A 16,468-nucleotide genomic window follows, 5' to 3' on the forward strand; every position below is an offset into this window, starting at 1 on the left:
AAAAAGAAAAAGAGTGAAATTATGTCCTTTGCAGCAACCTGCATGCAGCTGGAGGCCATTATCCTAAATGAACTAATGCAGGAACAGAAAACCAAATACCACATGTTCTCACCAAAAAAAAGTCACCAAATACCACATGTTCTCACTTACATGTGGGAGGTAAACATTGGGTACTCATGGACATGAAGATGGGGACAACAGACATGGGAGACTACTAGAGGCAGGAGAGAGGGAGAGGGGCAAGGGTTGAAAAACTACTGGGTATTATGCTTACTACTTGGGTGACAGGATCAGTCATGCCCCAAACCTCAGCATCATGCAATATATCATTTTAATAAACCTGCACGTGTACTCCCTGAATCTAAAATAAAACTTGACATTATAAATAAAACAAAACAAAATAAAATAGGAAAAAAAATTTAAATCATCTTCCAGGCTGGATGTGGGGGCTCACGCCTGTAATCTCAGCACTTTGGGTGGCTTAGATGGGTAGATCACTTGAGCTCAGGAGTTCAAGACCAGCCTGGGCAACATGGCAAAACTCTGTCTCTGCAAAAAATATGAAAATTAGCCTGGTGTGGTGGTGGGCACCTGTGGTAACAGCTACTCAAGAGGCTGAGGTGGGAGGATGGCTTGAGCCCAGGAGGTAGAGGTTTCAGTGGGCTGAGATCATAGCACTACACTCCAGCCAAGGCAACAGAGCCAGATCCTGCCTCCGATTTAAAAAAAAAAAAAAAAAAAATCATCTTCCAGATTCAGAGGTGACAGAGGCACCTCTTCAAAGGGCCAAGAGAGGCCGAAATGTGAAGTCTGCCTTTCGATAAGAATGCCACCACCTCTAGGGAAGGGCAAGAGGCTAAATGCCCACAATGTCTAGCCAGACTCATGGCCAAGTGAGAAGACTCAGGCCAGGGCCAACACCATGCCTTGTTATAGGACCACCAGGTTCAATTGCCTGTTGCACAGTAACATACCAATACATCAAAACAGCAGGAGTTGCAACAGAGAAACAGTTTAATAATTGAATGGCAGCCAAAAAAAAAAGGGTGGGAGAAACTTCAAATATTCTTCCCCAGGGAGTTTTGGCATGGGGTTTAAAAGGGAAATTTGGTGGGTAGTGGGCTGAGGGTCTGGGTATTGCTGATTGGTTTGAGCGTGAGGCATGAAATCATAAGAATATAGAAACTGCATTTCCGTGCTGACTGTGTTCTTTGGCAGTGCTCTTCAGACTGGCTGGCATCAGTGGACCCACTGGAATGCAGGATCTGGAAAATATCTCAAAAGGAAAATTTGGGGTTTCTTAATGTTAACGATGTTATCTATAGAAGGTAGGACTCTATGACAGGGGCTATGTGACTTCTAAACAGTAAGCAGCTATAAGGAAGTGGGCTATAGAGCAAGCTGGTTAATGCTTAGCTATGCTTCTAGTTGGAGTTTTATTAATTTCATAAGGACAGTTTCAATCTGATTTCTTGAACTGACAGAGCAACTTCTCTGTCAAAAAAGTGGTGCTCACCATCACCTGAAGACCAAGCCCTTCTGCTTGAAATTTTGCCTCAAGGCCTCTGTGAATCTACTCAGATAGTTTTGACTTTGAGTAATTCCTGAGCCAACTAATTCCTAGCCAGAGCCCATGTCTATTCATGACTTTACTTCCTCTTGCTCTTGCTTGTTCCTTACCCCCACCCACAGCCATGCCCAAGAGTGGTGGCCCAGTTCTCAGGTTCACTCTATGGCAGAATTAGCATGCCATATTGCTGCTTCTCTCTTCTCACAGCACAGAGCAGCTAACAGAGAGTTAAAAGTATTACTTGAAAGATGCACCTTATTTCATAAAATACACACATTAATGAACTTGAACCTCTTCTAACCCCTGCTAGGAGGAGGGGATCTGATAAAACATGCATAGCTACATCTCTCCCTATATTAATTCCCTCATTTTAGAAGCAAGGAGGCAGGCTGCAACACTTCAAGTTTCCTCCAAAGGTGAGTCCCAGCCCAGTGCTGCTGTTGATACAGTATCATTTATGCACCTAAACTACTTAATCTGTTGTACAGACATCCAAAAGAGGGGAAAAAAGGGAGACTCAGATTCTGTCTGATCACTCGTCCCAGACCACTCCTCCTTGACTTTCTCCTCTTCTACTGTTTGCTTCTGCTTCTTCTTTGACTCCTCTGTCTGCATCTCCCAGAGTGTAATATTTGATGAGGCAGAAAGTACACGTTGTACCAGTCTCGGACACTTAAGCTGCCAGATCTGATTTTCCTGGTAGATGTGGAAGATTGAGGAAAGAACAACTGTGACTGACAATTAGATTAATTTTTCTGCATGTGTCCCAACCCTTGACACGGAGCCCAGTAGTTCATAGGTAACCTACTATCTTCAGCAGAACTGGGAGGATTTTATTGGCTCCATGAGTGGAGAGACAGAGTTTCCCAGAGTCAGGTCAGACCCTCCCTGCTGGCTTGTCAGCTCACTCAGCATCAGTCACAACAAGTACGGCACATCCTTGAAGAAAACACAGGGAAGAAGGCAGTAGGATATCTCTGGGAGGCAGAATGTGCTAGAAGAGGCACATAAAACTTCCACTAAATGTTACATTTTTTTCTCTTACTCCTGACTCCATCATAGACTCCATTGGCCAAAGTGTTTTACAAGCAATACGACAGTGACTGTACTCCAGAGCGTCATTCCCAAAGTCCCTTTCCACTCCCCATTCTTGTCACTTGGTTCCTTAAGAACAATTATGGTTTGGGCAGTCATTAACACATTAGTGAGATGTCATAAAAATTTCCTTTGGGTTGGAAGGAAATCAGAATATGGAATATAGAAAAGCAACAGTACTTTTTTGTTATTTCATTTTGCCAAAGAAAGTGAAAAGGAAGAGAGAATCAATTTGTTGTTATTTACTCTGCATCAGGCACTGAAATGGAGGAAGGGGGCATATCACTTTTTTTTTTTTTTCAAAAAAAAAGGTTCCTCCTCAAGGAGAGACTGAATGTCAAACAGAATTAAAGAAAAAGAAAATGAGCAAAATAAACAAAAACTAATAAGGGTAAAATCAACCTGAGATGCCTCTGCTAGATGGATATAGTGCAGGGCCCCTTTTATTATTTGTTTCTGCTCCTTGATACACATTTTCTTTCCAAAATAGTCTCACATTTTGGCTTATTCATACTCAAATTTTATCTTAGTCTCCCTTAGAAAACCTAAATTGGGCCGGGGGGCCACGGGCCCTCCTTCCTTTCCCATACCTCCCTGTTCCTACCGGCATCTAGCTGGAGGTGCAGCCTGACTCACAGAGAACTCCTCCAGTGCCCCCCTGTCTCTGAATTTTGAGTGGCTTTGCCTCCTGCCAAGGTTAAATAGATTTTAGATCCAGATATTATATTTGAGAATTATAACTGGACACTAGCTCTGTGGCTCACATTTATCTGATCTGATACGAATCCGAAGGCTGAGGACTCCAAGGAAAAGGGCACGGTCAGAGCCTTGACACCAAATGCTGTAGCCTGTAAATGGACAACATGATATTGGTTTTGGTTGCTCATTTTAGACGGTAAACACACTTGCCCAGAAGACACAGGTCTTTTTATATACTTTTCCACTGTTATTTCATGCATCAGATGCTTCTGAAACCTAATTTGAGATGCTCAGATTCCTATTCATTTTTCATCTTTAAAAATCAAGTACCCATTAGAGAATTCTGCCATTGCTCCACAGAGACTGGAATGGAAATGAATAAATAAACTTTTAAGGATAATTGGCTTCTAAAATATCCTCATGTCTCTCCTTCTTTGTTTTTTTGACAACCCCTCTGGGAATTGCATGATAAAGCAATTTGGGATTCTTTGGGAGCATGATGTGTGAAAGAGAGCCAGTCCACAGAAACTAATCTCTTGGGAATTAGTGTAGTCTGCGACTTGGCTACTGCATGCTGGTGGAAATGCACTAGCTCTGCTCAGATGCCTGGTTCTGATCTGCTTCTGCTAGATTCTTCTTATCCACATCTTGCTCCAGTCTACACTAGCCACTTGTTCTGACACAGTTCAAAACACATAGTTTGAATCCTCAAATCAAAAGGCTTTCCTGCAGTTTATTTACCCTAGGATACACTTTCCATTTGTTCCTGTTTAACATGATGAAGTGAACGGTTTATAATCTTTTTTCAGGAAACTCTTAGGACACACAACTCATTCACTTAACACATATTTGTTGATTCATTATTTTGAGGCATTTTCTCTGATTGTTGAAGATACAGCAGTGAAAAAGCAAGTGATGCTCCTGCCATTAACAAGCTTGTATTCTAGAAGAAGTAGTCAGAAAATAATCAAGAGATCAAGGAAATAAGCAATAATAATTTCAGATTATTCAAAGTGCTACAACTAAAATGAACAGGGTATTATACTAGGAAGTGATGCTGAAGAGAAGTGATTGCCATATAAGACAATACCAGAACATTTCGGTTTTAGATCTGGTAGGAAAAAAAATGGCCCCTCTGCAAAGGTAATATTTTAATTAAAATATGAAAAATATAAATCAATGAGCTCTTCAAAGCACAGAGGACAAGGACTGTAGGCAAATGTTACACTAGTGCAAAGGATACCAGTCAGAACAGCTATTATTAAAAAGTCAAAAAATAACAGATGCTAGCAAGGTTGCAGAGAAAGGGAATGCTTATATACTGCCAGTAGAAATGTAAATTAGTTCAGCTGCTGTAGAAAGCAGTTTGGAGATTTCTCAAAGAACTTAAAACAGAACGTCTGTTTGACCCAGCAATCCCATTACTGGGTATATACTCAAAGGAATATAAATTGTTCTACTACAAAGACACATGCATGAGTATGCACAGCACAGCACTATTCACAATAGTAAAAGCATAGAATCAATGTAACTGCCCATCGATGGTGGATTGGATAAAGAAGACGTAGTACATATGCACCATAGAATACTATGTAGCCATAAAAAAGAGTGAGATCGGCCAGGAGTGGTGGCTAACACCTGTAATCCCAGCACTTTGGGAGGCTGAGGCAGGAAGATCATGAGGTTAAGAGATCAAGATCATCCTGGCCAACATGGTGAAACCCCATCTCTACTAAAAATACAAAAATTAGCTGGGTGTGGTGGCATGCACCTGTAGTCCCAGCTACTTGGGAGGCTGAGGCAGGAGAATTGCTTGAACCCAGGAGGCAGAGGTTGCAGTGAGCCAAGATCATACCACCGCACTCCAGCCTGGCGACAGAGTGAGACTCTGGTCTCAAAAAAAAAAAAGAAAAAAAAAAGAATTAAAAACAAGAAAAGAATGATACCATGTCCTTTGCAGAAACATGGATGGAGCCATTACGCAAAGCAAACTAACAGAGGAACAGAAAACCAAATGCCACCAGTTCTAACTTATTAGTAGGAGCTAAACACTGAGTACACATGGACACTAAGGAGGGAAAAATAGACAACAGGACCTACCTGAGGAAGGAGTGTGGGAAGGTGAGGACTGAGGATCAAAAAACTACCTATCTGGTACTATGCTCATTACCTGTATGATGAAATAATCTGTACACCAAACCCCCATTGCACTCAATTTACACATGTAAAAAACCCACACATGTACCCCCTGAACCTAAACTAAGTTGGAAGGATAAAAAGTGCAAAGGCACTGAGGTAGGGAAGATTGACAGTGTTAGGGCAAAAAGTAGGCTTCTCTGGCTGAAATATTGTGAGAATGGAGAAGTAGGCAGTAGATCTTGCAGGACTTTGCTTGCCATAATGAGGAGGTTAGATGTTATTCTAAATATTATGAGAAAATATTTTAGCAGGTATATAACCACCAGCACACACCCATGGTTAGCTGAAAGTATCTCAAATACACGTGCCTATAACCAAGTGCAGGGGAGCCACCATCTTACAGCAGAACTCTCACTGAAATTGACAAAAACTAAACGAAAAAGAAGAGGGGTTGTAAGACGTATAAATGAACATCTGTCTCCACATCATTTTCCATTTAGCCTGTAAAATGAGTTCGTCCAATGTGGCCAAACGTCTCTAAAATAACGTCGTTTTTTAGTGCTGAAAATCATAGAACATCCCTTAACGTTGACTAATTTAGATTGCTTTAGGGCATGTGTTATTGGCTAATTTTGTCAATAATAATAAAAAATTGCTGTTTAATTAGCAGGGAAAAAGCCAGCATTTGCAGCAAGATAATAAAGGAATCCAATAAAAGTCCATGATGATCATAATAGGAGACGGCTGGCCCCAAATGTTCCCCATCCTCGGTATTGTTATTGGCAAGCTGCCATGTACCTGCTGGGCAAGAGGAAACGCACCCTGGCCAGACACCTGGAGAAAGGTCTTGCTGGTGAAGATCAGCTACAAAGTGGGGAGGAATAAACTCACAGTAAGAATACTTTGAACTTTTGTTACGCTCTCTGACAGAACATACTCCCCAGATGATGTGAGTCAGTCACAGAAATGAGGAGCACAGGAGCTGAGAGTTTGGGCTTTAGGATCAGACAAACCAGGTTTACACCCTCACTAACCCACACTTACTAGCAATGTAAACTCATCTTTGCACTGCTCCTCACTTTAGCAAATGCCACCTCCATATTTCCAGGGATTTAGAGTCATCCTTGACGCCTCTTTGCATCCCACAACCAATCTGTCAGTAAATCCTATTAGGTTGTATTTTTACCATATATCCAGAACCCAACTATGTCCCCCTGCCTCCACTGTGCTACCCCAGTCAAAGCCACCACAATCTCTTTGTGCAATGAGATTTGTGCAATGGTTTCCTAGACTTTTCTCAGCACCACAGCGAGAACCATCCATCAAAAAGTAGGTCAGGGAGGTATAAATTAATTCACTTCCCTTTAAGTGTAGGCTGGATTTAGTGACCCAAATCCAAAGAATAGAGAAGGTAAAGAGACAAATAGTAACCTCACAGTAGAGAAATCAGGCAAACACCACCGTAACCAAACGATCAAGGTTCACATAACCAGTGATACATCATCTGGATATTACGTACCTTGTGATATGTTGTGATGAAAAGAGCAGCTTGCCTCTGTGACACTCTTCTCCAAAACCATAAGCCCAGAATAATCATGAGAAAACATTAGACAAATCCAAATTGAGGTATATTCTACAACATAACCAGTACTCTTCAAAAATCTCAGTCTTGAAGTAAAAGAAAATATTGAAGAAAGATCCAAAAAGACTAAGGAGACACGATTAATAAATGCAGCATGCTTTCTCAGAACAGATAAACAGCAGAAACATGGGTGAAGTCCAGATAAAGTCTGCAATTTTGGTTACAGTAATGTAACAATGTTAATATCTTAGTTTTGGTGAATGTATCATGGTCACATAAGATGTCAACATTAGGGGAAACTGAGCAAATTATGGGAACATTGTGCTATCTTTGCAAATTTTCCCTAACTTTCAAATTAACCCAACTTTTTTTTAAATTAAAACTATACAGAAAAGCTTGTTTCATTCCCCCACTCAAGTTCTCAAAGGCATCCTGTCTTACTACATAGTCTAGCCTCAGTAACATCTCTGACTTCATTTGCTCAGTCCTGTCACATTGGCTTCTTGTATGTTCTTCAAACACTCCTGGAATATTCCTAACATAGGGACTTTGCATTTACTTGATCCACTTCCTGAAATGCTCTTCCACCAAATGCATGCATGGGTGGTTCCCTCAGTTTCTTTATGTCTCTACTCAAATGTCATTTTCTTAGACCCTCCCTGGCCACTCATCCAAAACTGCAACCTCCCTCTGACACTTCCTAACTCTCCTGCCTGCATTATTTTTCTCCTTAGCACATATTGCATCTATTATACTATATGTTTTATTGATTTTATTTATCCTTTGCCTCTCCTGCTAGAATGTAAGCTCCAAAACGCAGAGATTTTTCACTGCCATATTGAGTGCTATATCCCCAATTTCTAGGGCACATGGTAGGTACTCCATCAATATTTTCTAAGAATGAAAAAGACCTTGGGTATTTACATAACCTCTGGCTCTGTTTTCATATATAGTGAAATAATTACCTGTACCACAGGCTTATTGTAAAATTAAAATGTGCTAGAAAATGGAAAGTGTTGTACACAATGTTTAGCATGTAAAAGATTTAGGAAATTATATATTACCACTAGTTACATTTTCATTACTATGATCACTACTATTACTAGCTACTATTTCCATTATTGATTATTCACAAGTGACTATAGATTTTACATTAAATTGGGACTCTGTTGGAAGATTTATAACCTTCAATTAACCTCTAATATACACAGGTCCATAAATGTAGGGAAAAAATCTATGGCTTCTTCCTCCATCAGAATAAATGATGGTCTGCCTGTGTCACTGCTACAGGAGAGAATGTTGAGGGAAAGGACTGAGAAATGCGAGTTTTAAGTGACGACTTTAGGATTTATTTCCGGACATGAAAAATAAGTTCTGTCATTCTTCAAGTGGTCTCATCCCCTAGGAAGTCCCTGAGCTCCTTTTCAAAATGGCAATGATGGTACCCACCCTGACTTCTAAAAATGAGTCCTAACTTGTTTGTGTCTGTCCATACCTACCTCATGCATAACTATCTAATTGGCATCCTCTGTTCTAGAGTGGCTTATAATCTAGTTTAGGGGCATACATGAGTGAAAAAATAAATTTAATGTTATTATACAAAGAAAAGATTAAACAAACTGTCTTTGTTTTGAGAAAAAGAAAGAGGAAAAATATCTCTGGGAGTCAGAAAGACTTCACGTCTGTGATTTTCTTTTAGGTCTTTGGAAAAACAGTTGTGTGTTTGTAATGACGCATTTTGTCTCACTTCTTGGCCCTTGATAATGACGATAATGATAAAAATGTTTATTATTGATATTCTTATTATTAGTATCCAGGGATGTAGATAAAAGATATCATTGCCTATTTATTATTAGTTGTTATTATGTTATTATTACTATTATCCTATTATTTAAAACTATGTACCAGGCCCCGTGCTGACGCTTTGCATGCTGTGTTCTCATTTAATACTCTCAAGAAAGTCATGAGACAGATACTACTTTTATCTTCAGTTTGTAGGTAATAAAACTGAAGTTTAGCAAAGTTGAGTAACAGGCCTAGAGGGAAAATGGAACTAGCACATCTCCTAGGCCCCAGTCTTCCCCCAGGATCTCTTCCTCTGTATTTAGGGAGTGTACAAAATTGAGCCCCAGTGCTTGGAGCACAACTGGTTATACATGCTAATTGGGATTAGGCTTATATTTATTCCGCTTAGGTCACAAATCTTATTGTCCAGGCACACATGTCAAGTCTGATCAGCAACAACTGGAGCTTGGAATTGAATTTCCTATCCTCTTTGCCCCCAACAGCTTGCAGGTTAAAGTTAAACGTATGTGTTATCCATCTCCACAGCTGGGATCCAGGGACATTTATTGACCTAAAGGTTAAACAGCACAGGAGACATTCTCATCCAAACCAGACTCTTTTGTCTTCTTTAGTCAGACTCGTGGTGACATTCAAGGAAACTGTGCCCCAAGCAAAGTAAAGGTACTTTTCCAGGGATCTTCTCCGGGAAGGAAAAAAAGGATGCCTAGACAGAAGCAGAATCATACAGCTTTGGTAGTCCCTTTCCCTTCCTGATAGAAGAAACTGAGAAACAAGGTGAAACTAATTTATTGATAGACATCAGATACAACCAGATTTATGTTGCATAAATGAACGCAGGTCTGGTGGTCCCGGCCCTTCCCTGCAGGATGGAAATGTTAGTCCACAGCTCACAGTGCCAGCTGATTGATTGCAAGGTCTCAAAGAAGGTTTTGTCAGGGTCAAGAGTGAGTTATAGAAGCAAAGTTCTATGTGTGTGCTCAGTACCAACGATGGTCAGCCCATAAACCTCAGGCAGCTCCAGCCCACATTTGCTCCCACATGTGAACATTGATTTCATGCTGGGTGATTTTATTCTTATGGGCCTAAAGAGAGGATAAGAATGAAGAAGAAACCATATAACTAGAACAACAGAAATCATAATTACTGGTGCATTCCACACACTATTATACACCCTAAGAATGGCAGAGAGAAGACAGAACTATTCCTCATTGGTTTCATTCTTCTCTATCAAGGTTAGTTTTTTAAATCCACGAAGTGTGGGAACAGAAAACAAGACTGAGAAGGAATTACAGCCTGATATGGTTTGGCTGTGTCCCCACCCACACTCTTCTTGAATTGTAGCTCCCAGAATTCCCCTGTGTTGTGGGAGGGACCTGATGGGAGATCATTGAATCATGGGGGCAGTTTACCCTATACTGTTCTCGTGGTAGTGAGTAAGTCTCACAAGATCTGATGGTTTTATAAGGGGTTTCCCTTTTCACTTCTCATTCTCCCTCATCTACCACCATGTAAGATGTGCCTTTTGGCTCCCACCATGACTGTGAGGCCTTCCCAGCCATGTGGAACTGTGAGTCCATTAAACCTCTTTTTCCTTATAAATTACCTAGTCTTCGGTATGTCTTTATCGGCAGCGTGAAAACGGGCTAATACATACCCCCAACTAGAATAAAGCCTCATAACATGACGTAAACTGATCTCCAGTCCCAGAGGAACCTCCTAGGTTTAGATGAGGTCACAGGAACATTTTTGGTTAACCTTGTTGACAGTGAACTCTGGCGTCTCTCCAATGCGGCATACTGATTCAAAGTTTGTCCCAATTCTTAATATACAAATTTAGAATCTAAAAATATTATTCTATAATCTCATTTCCAGAAATAATAGGAGATGTATTAATGAACAAGTGTGGGAACAGCGGAACCCTATACTGCTTTTCAATAATCATTACACTTTTTCAGAAACACAATCTATCCAAGTCCTGTCATTCCCTTTTGTGTGGCTGTGATGGAGCCAGCAAGAGGAATGCTGTGTGTGGACACCATCAAACATCTTGCTGAGATCTGGAGACAAGGAATCTCGCCAAGTGTTTTTGTGGAAAAAAAAAAAAAAAAAGAGAGAGAGAGAAAGGCATTCATGAAAGATAAATCACTAAGTTACATTTATTAGCAAACTTTGAACTGACTAGCAGTAGAACCTCAAATACCAAGACTCTGGCTTTTGCCTTATTGGGGTCTATGTTTCTTGTTTTGCATTTTTTAAAAAGTCTTTCAAAAAGGTATCTGTTGTCTAATTTGCAACTGAGACAAAGTTGAAAATCAAATAATAAAATATTGAGAAACAGGATGCAAAAAGGACTGCCATATTTAAAAGTAAAATCATGAATTAAAAACCTAAAGTTTAGGAAGGCTAAGTACCATCAAATAACACTAAGCTAAGAAACATATTTGTAGAAACACACAGGAAAACAGACAATATTCACGATATGTAAAGTTTTCCCACAAGCTAATAAGAAAAATACTAAAACTCCAGTAGATATAAATACATAATTCATAAAAGAAAAACAGATTACATACTAAGCTGTTCAGGAAATATATTGAACTATACCAATTAAATAGTAAAAATAGTAATATCCTATATTCTCCCATTAAAATATCAATAATCAGGAACTTATGAGTTTTATTTTAGTAAAGATTGACTTGATGAACTTATGATAGAGAAATTTAACAATCCCTATCAGTATACTTTTGGCACAGCACTCTAATCCTTTGACACATTTTTTCACTTCTAGGAATCTTTCCTAAAGATACATAAAACCAGGTCAGGATTTACATGCCAAAATGCCCACCTCCAGCATCATACGTGCAAGCAAAGAGAAAGAAGAGAAGGAGAAGGTTGTGGAAGAGAGAAAAGAAGAAAGAAAGAACAACAGATGAGAGGATGAAAAGAAGAAAAACAACATAACCAAACTTAAGAGTATGGTTAATTATAAGACATTCATTAAATGCAACTTTATAGATGACCATAAACCCAATGCTTTTCAGTATGTTAAATTACATGAGAAACTACTATGATTAAGTGTTATTTAAATGCTAGTGCCAAATTTTCATTAATCTCTATTAAAAATCATCTCTACTGATATCATTTAGCAAAGCTGTGATTTAACAAAATTTTATATGTAAAAGATGAATAATTTATTACTGCTACTAGACTGTGAGCAAGTTTCCAAGTAAGTGCCACAGCTTTTCGACACATTATCTAGACTGCATGAAAAGCACTTAGTTAAGTGTTTGTCGCATAAATGATTACAGACTCAGTATGTGGCTTAGCCTAAGCTCCCTAGAAGACAAAGCCCAAGACAAAGCTTAGATGCTTTGCTTTCATAGAAATACTAGGCAGCAAGATTGGAGATAGGGACATGAGGCAGGGAAGGAGAAAAGCAAATAAAAGGCTATGAGTAATAATGTCACCCATACCTGCACAAGAAAACTTAGCTGATTGTTCCTTCATGTAGAATGTCTCCATGCACTTTGAACTGATTAAACACATTAAAGCATCTCATCAGAAGGAAGGAAGGACAAAGAAATATACTGGCTGTCTTCTGTCTTTTTTCTGTCATTGGTCAAATTTTGTCCTGGGGGGCATTAATATTCTCACGCATCTATCTGTATCACCTGGCCCTTCAAGTGTCCACTGGACAAGCCAGATCTCATGCCCCAGGGTACTTCATCTGGGTCCTGAAGCCATGAGTTGAACCAGAGCTTCTCTTGCTGTAGATGGGTTGAGTCTGAGTATTTGAGGAGCTGAGACTTCTGCCACAGGGGAAACAACAAGGGCAGTGCTGGAGAGCAGCCTAAGAGAGGGGAGGGAGGGACAGCTGGAGAAGTCATGAGAGGTGTCAGCTGCATCAAGACCCTAAAGAGCAAGTGGCGGAGAAACCTGGAGGCAGGTGGAACCAAGCAAAACTGGAGAGGTACATAACTTGGGTCTGATATAATTTGCGTTATTATTTTGATATCACAAATCTGACATACTTAACTGCAACAGTAGAAACTATATCCCAGACAAATCTCATAATCAGCCTCTTCTGACTCTCTAAAGTCAAACCATAGATGGAGCATTGGGTTCCCTTCCAGATGTCCTAATGTAAGAAAAAATAAGCACAAAAAAGACATAAAAAGCAAATGACAGCCATAATAAGGGAAAGTCAAAAACACACTATTTGGGTAAATGTTGAAGGCACTGTGAGTATGTGTCAAGGATAATAAGAGGAAGAGGAGGAGGAGAGAGAAAAAGAAAAGAGGAGGAAGAGAAGGGGAAGAAAAAGAAGAGAAAAAAGAAAAATTATTAATAGTCTTTAAATTCTCTATTAGCTATTATATTATGAGGTTATTCAGATATTCCACTGTGAAGTATGGAAGTAAAGAATTTGAAGCCCGGCTAATTAAATGCAAGCAGGATGAACAGGATGTGTTTCTTATTCAGAGAAGCTAATAAAATTTTTACCATTGCTTTCCTTTACTGGGCATCAGTTACCTCTGACAACAGATAATGCTATTTCCAGAAAGAACATAAAAATAGTAAAATAATAAAATACTAATAACAACAACAATCACGAAATAAGGTGATTGTTTTGCACACGTACAGTATACCAGAGGTACAAAGAATATTGATGCCCTATATCTTTTGTTTTTTAACAATAATCCTGTCTCAAGCAGAAGAGATGAAACTTGGAGTGACATAAAAAGAGGAAGAATGATTCTGGAATACGGGGATTGTAAAAATGACTGCAGCCTCAGGAATGAGAAAACTAGAGTAATTATTTGTTTTGTGTTAATCTTACAGGCAGCAATATCTTTGTTCCTGCGTTAAATGTGAGAGTCTCAAATCATCTATTTCCTACCTTACCCTCTCAGGCTGTCAACTGTAATACCCATGCTGAACTCCAACTAGTCATTTTCCTAGGCTTCTAAGAGACATCAATCATTTCTGATGGGACAATTTCTGCAAACTTCCTTGAGTATTTTCATACAGTTTCATTCAAGTACTGATCACCTCTCGATCCTCACCATTTCTCTGAGCCCCATCAAGATTGGATTATATTCCTCTTTCCTTGACTATCTCCAAAGCTTAGCATCTCTTATCTGCCTCTTATCTAATGCTTTGGGAGAATTTTCTCCAAATCTGTTTTACCCAGAATCCATTAGATGTAATGTTAGCTTGCCTGATCTCAAATTTGAATATTCAAATTGAACCTATTTTCTTTGCTGCTGTTGCCTTTTTTTTAAATGATATATGGCATTTTTAGTGATAGATGACTGCAATTCAATTAACCTACTGTATTAGTCCATTCTCACACTGCTGCAAAGAAATGCCTGAGACTGGGTAATTTGTAAAGAAAAGAGGCTTAATTGGCTCATGATTCTGTGGGCTATACAGGAAGCATGATGCTGGCATCTGCTTGGCTTCTAGGGAGGCCTCAGGAAACTTACAGTCATGGCGGAAGGTGAAGGGGGAACCACACTTCACATCGCCAGAGCAGGAGAGAGAAAGAGAGTGGAGAGGCACCACACACTTTTAAACATCCAGATTTCATGAGGACTAACTGTTGCCACAACAGCACCAAGAGAAGATGATGTTAAACCATGAGAAATCATCCCCATGATCCAATCACCTCCCACCAGGCTCCAGCTCCAGCACTGGGGATTGCATGTTAACATGATATTTGGGTGGGCACAGAGATCCAAACCATATCATCTACCATGATTTAAATTTTGCAAGACATATCACCTCCAATAAACTACGTGCTCCTACTTGGCAGATAACTGGTTTTATTTTAACTTATATTTTAGGTTCAGGGATAGAAGTGCAGGTTGTTACCTAGGTAAACTTACGTCATGAGGGTTTGTTGTACAGATTATTTCATTACCCAGGTATCAAGCCTAGTACCCATTAGTTGTCCTCCCTGATTCTCTTTCTCCTCCCACCCTCCAGCCTCCGAAAGATCCTAGTTTGTGTTATTCCTTTCTGTGTGTCCATATGTTCTCATCCTTTAACTCCCACTTATAAGCGTGAACATGCAGTATTTGGTTTCCTTTTCTTATGTTAGTTTCCTAAGGATAATGGGCTCCAGCTCCATCCATGTTGCTGCAAAGGACACGATTTCATTCATTTTTATGGCTTTATGATATTTCATGGTGTATATATACCACATTTTCTTTATCTAATCTATCATTAATGAACATTCAGATTAATTCTATGTCTTTGCTATTGTGAATAGTGCTACAATCAACATACATGTCAATGTGGCTTTATAATATACCCAAAAGAATATAAGCCTAGTATAAAGAACTAGTTTTCTTTAAATACTTTCTTCTCATGGCACTAGTCAGGCAAAGCCTCTTATGAGGCCATTATACCTGCAGAATGACATCCCAAAGCCTGAGCTGGCAATTCAGGCCCTCTGCGACTCTTCTGCCCCTTCATAAGCACCCTCAACATTGCCCAAACTAAATATGTCTGATCACATTAGACCTGCCGCTGCTGTGCCTTGATGTGTGCCCTTCCTCCTTCTCATGGTGCCATCATCTTCCCATAACTGTCTAAAGTCTCCCAATTCTCCAAACATCACCGAGTCAAATGTCCCCCTGGCAGCCCTCCATGATTCTTTTATCTCACAGTGGTGTCTCTCTCTCTCTGCTTAAGATTTGTTACATTTATTTTTTGGACCATTTCCATGATAAAATGGTCAAGTTCTGCTTGGTTTTGCAAAATACCATTTTATGGATATGAGTTTCATTTTTGTCCACTACATTTACTATATGATATGTTTCCTTATAATCTCTAGAAGCCGTAGCACATATTTGTTGCATAGGATTCAATTTAGAATTATTCAGGTGTTTATTATTTTTATGCCAAAAGTTTAATCATTTTATATATGCCATGCAAACATACACACACACGCACACACACACACACACACACAAAAGACATATCTAAAAGTGCAATTTATTACTCCATTCTCTCACTACTATAAAGAACTACCTGAGATTGGGTAATATATAAAGAAAAGAAGTTTAATTGACTCACAATTCTGCAGGCTGTATAGGAAGCATGGCTAGAGAGGCTTCAGGAAACATTCACTTATGGTGGAAGGGGAAGCAGGCACATCTCACATGACTGGAGCAGGAGAAAGCAGAGGTGGGGTGGGTAAGCACATGCTTTTAAACAACCAGATCTCACAATAACTCACTCATTATCATGAGAACAGCAACAAAGGGGAAATCTACCCCCATGATCTAATCACCTCCCACCAGAACCCACCTCCAATATTGGGGACTATAATTTGACATGAGATTTGTGTGGGACACAGACCGAAACCATATCATGCAATAACAGTGATCTTTGGGAATGAGAGGGGAAAAAAATTCTTCTCCTTACCAAAAACGTCTGGCCTGAGAAAGTATTTACCAAATGAGTCAGTTCTTAATTGTTTTGTCTCTATATAGTATTATCTAATTTAACCCCCACTCTAAAGCCTAAAACCCAAGTCTTAATCTCTCCAAGATTCCATTCCTTCACCT

At 39.5% G+C, this 16,468-nt stretch overlaps 1 long non-coding RNA gene across 1 annotated transcript; it reads right to left on the reverse strand.

Moving 5' to 3' along the window:
- Nucleotides 1–421: 421 nt before the first annotated feature.
- On the reverse strand, nucleotides 422–13,017 carry LOC105476607 (uncharacterized). Its single transcript, XR_984161.2, has 4 exons — nucleotides 12,925–13,017; nucleotides 12,362–12,738; nucleotides 3,430–3,513; nucleotides 422–2,509 (listed from the first exon to the last, which is right to left on the reverse strand). It is a non-coding gene; the product is annotated as an uncharacterized lncRNA (long non-coding RNA).
- Nucleotides 13,018–16,468: the final 3,451 nt, after the last annotated feature.

The sequence above is a fragment of the Macaca nemestrina genome, chromosome 8 (assembly GCF_043159975.1).
Source record: "Macaca nemestrina isolate mMacNem1 chromosome 8, mMacNem.hap1, whole genome shotgun sequence".
Taxonomy (NCBI): Eukaryota; Metazoa; Chordata; class Mammalia; order Primates; family Cercopithecidae; genus Macaca; species Macaca nemestrina.